Source organism: Vulpes vulpes, chromosome 6 (genome assembly GCF_048418805.1).
Source record: "Vulpes vulpes isolate BD-2025 chromosome 6, VulVul3, whole genome shotgun sequence".
In the NCBI taxonomy this organism is placed as follows: domain Eukaryota; kingdom Metazoa; phylum Chordata; class Mammalia; order Carnivora; family Canidae; genus Vulpes; species Vulpes vulpes.
The window spans coordinates 113,009,094-113,012,304 of NC_132785.1; the positions used below are offsets into that span (position 1 = coordinate 113,009,094).

The window sequence follows — 3,211 nt, forward strand, 5'->3', positions numbered from 1 at the left end:
GAAAATATGACTGGATAAAAGTTCAATCAGGTGGCTCAGTAATCTATTTAATAAATGCACTTGCTAAATGACAACAGATTGATATAAGTGCAGAAAGGGTCTTTTATGTAATGTAATTTTCAAATCCGTTTTGTTTAATGTCTTGTAATAAGTGATCACTCTAATAACAATAGAAACACCTAACTTTTACTGAGTTCTTACATTAGTCCAAATGACACCAGGTTATGTGTGCTTTCTTATTCGACCTCCTCAAAACTTTAAAGATAGACGTTAATATTACCTCCATTTTAATTAGCAATAATCGTGCCTCAGATAAACCTCATTGGCTACAATACTGCCACTGCACAAAGCTATTACCCCCATTGTAAATGAGGAAAAGAGACTTAGTGATTTTTGATTATAGTTAAACAGCAAAATAACCATGATGGCTTACTCCAACTGCTCTTTTTTAAATGTTGGAGAAATCTTAGAAATAAAAGGAAGACATGGATTCCAGCAACTGACAACAATAATAGAGATATCAAAAACCTTTGGAAAACTCCAGGGCTATTTTTGGCTAGCAAATCTAGAAAATAAAGACTGGGACAGAGATGGATGTTTCATGCTGTTTGCTTGTGGTGCCTTAAGATGATCAGTGGTTGCCAACATAGTGGAAGAAACCTACAGAAGTGAATCAGATGCTGATTCAGATTTCAGAGGGCTAACAGTAGGATTATTCCAAAGCCCTGAATGAATGAGGAATTGATTAAAATAGGTACAGCTAACCACTTCTCAAGTATCCACTTCTCATTCTCTTCAAATCAAAACCTTCAAGGGTGTTAAACTATAAGGAAACTGCCTCCTTTTACTGGTTGTCCAAGATTTAGAAGATGAAACCATGACCAGAAGAATTGCATGGTAGAGTGACAGCAAATGAAAGCAGTAAACAAGGGATCTCTACTATGAGGCATTTTCAACTCCTTACACTCATTAGGCTCTAACACAGTTTATTTTTTATTTATTCATTCATGAGAGACACAGAGAGAGAGGCAGAGACACAGGAAGAGGGAGAAGCAGGATCCCTGCAAGGAGCCTGATGTGGAACTCCATCCTAGAACCCCAGGATCACGTCCTGAGCTGAAGGGAGACACTCAACCAGTGAGCCACCCAGGAGTCCCTAATACAGATGAAAGTTTGCCCTAAGTTCTTCTCCAACTCACACTAGCAATCAGAGTAGCTCATGCGCCAAGGGAACATAAATTCCCAGGATAAAATAAACACAGAGCAATACGACTACCTCCAAAAGCACACAAGGAATTGGATTATGTGTATACCATCTCAAGTAAAAGTATTAGAAGAAAAATGAACCTGAATTTTATGATAGGAGATAAGGGAAAATATAATTATTATAAAACAAGAAAACAAAATCATTGAAGAAAGGCCTACTGGCTAAAAAAATAATAAATTGATGTCTCTATCTGGGCATGATGTAATAAATGGAATTAATTTTTCCTTTTAATGGCGAACAATTAGAAAACTCAAATGAAAGTCATAGACATTTGGCAACAGGCAGTGAAGAACTATGACATCTGAGAGAGGGGAAACAAATGATATGAGCTTGATGATTTCCTCAGATTTCTTCCATAAGGCATTTTTCAGACCATGGCAGGAAGAGCAAAATTGAATTGAGTTGAAAAGCAGAGACAGTTAGAATTTGTGCGCCAAATGGCTAGATCTGAGGAATAGTTCCAGAAAATACAGAGGAGTCTACTTGACTCCTATTCTTTGCTGAATACTGAATTGAAGGTAAAACTCCATGAGTCCAGTCAAAGAACCACCATGATCAAAACAATTCCCAGAGCCCACATAAGGTATGAGACTTTTTAAATTTTGGCCCACTAAAGTGAAAAAAAACCTCACTGAAGATTCAGGTTATTTAGTATAGATTTCAAAATGGCATACTTTATTTGGAGGGCTAAACTAAACACGAGCAATAGCTCTCAAAGTATGATCTGTAGAACCCTGGGGAAACCTGAGACCCTTTCAAGGGGGCTGTGACATCAAAATCATTTTTATAATAATATTTATTTTGTAATAATATTTATTTTTAAATAAACATTTAAAATTTTAAATATTAATATTTTACACAAATATATATTTATTATTATTTTATAGTAATCATAAGACATTATTTTTCACTATATTGACATTTACACTAAAAGTGCAAAAGCAATTGTGGGTAAAGTTACTGATGATTTAGCAGTAGCACAAAGTTGTATTAATTAGTAATTATATTCTTCACCTCAATGCATGTGTAGTTAAAAAAAGGCAAGTTTTCAATTATACATGTTCTTGATGAAGCTGTTGAAGTAATTAATTTTGTTTAACCTCAACTCTTTACAGATATTTTTCTTATGCTAGGTGACAAAAGAAGATGTGCTCACATAGCACTTCTGTCGTATACTCAAGTGTGGTGATTGCCTTAAGGAAGGCACTTGTGTAATTGCTTGAGTTACCAGGTGAACAAGCCACTTTTTTCATGGGACACAAAGTGGCAATGTGGAGTCTGAAGCCATATCAATGAACTTTTGTACTCTAAGAATAGCAGAGAACTTTTTCAAGCTATAGAGACTACAAAAACCTACAGCCAAAATCAACATCACACTGAATGGTAAAACATTGAATGTTTCGCCTCGAGAGCAGAAACAAGGTAAGAGAGCTCACTTTCTTCAGTTCTGCTCAACATTATAATGGAGGGCCTAGCCACTACAATAAGGTTAAAAAAAAAGGCAAAAATATAAGAAAAAAAAAAGACGGAATTGTTTCTATTTACAAAATAAATAATTATTCACATAGAAAATCACAGGAAACGTCCCAAATCTTTGCTAGAATAAATGTAGCAATGTCATAGGACACAAGTTTAACATACAAAAATCAATTATGTTTTTAAATATAATAAAAATTAAATCTGAAATATTAAAAATTATATTTTGTAGTGCCATAAAACATGACACAAATAAATTTGAAAACGGTACTTAAGACCTCTACACTGAATGCTATATAACACTATTGAAAAAAAATAAAGATGACCTAAGTAAATAAAGAGATATGTCATCTTCATGGATTATAAGATTCAATATCAAGGTTACAATTTGCCCCCAAATGACCTATTGATTTAATTCATTCCCAATAAAAATTCCAACAGCCATTTTTATAGAAACAGCCAAACTGA

At 34.1% G+C, this 3,211-nt stretch overlaps 1 pseudogene; it reads right to left on the reverse strand.

Moving 5' to 3' along the window:
- Positions 1–284: 284 nt before the first annotated feature.
- Positions 285–352, reverse strand: LOC112934910 (U4 spliceosomal RNA; annotated as a pseudogene).
- Between the last annotated feature and the right edge of the window lie 2,859 nt (positions 353–3,211).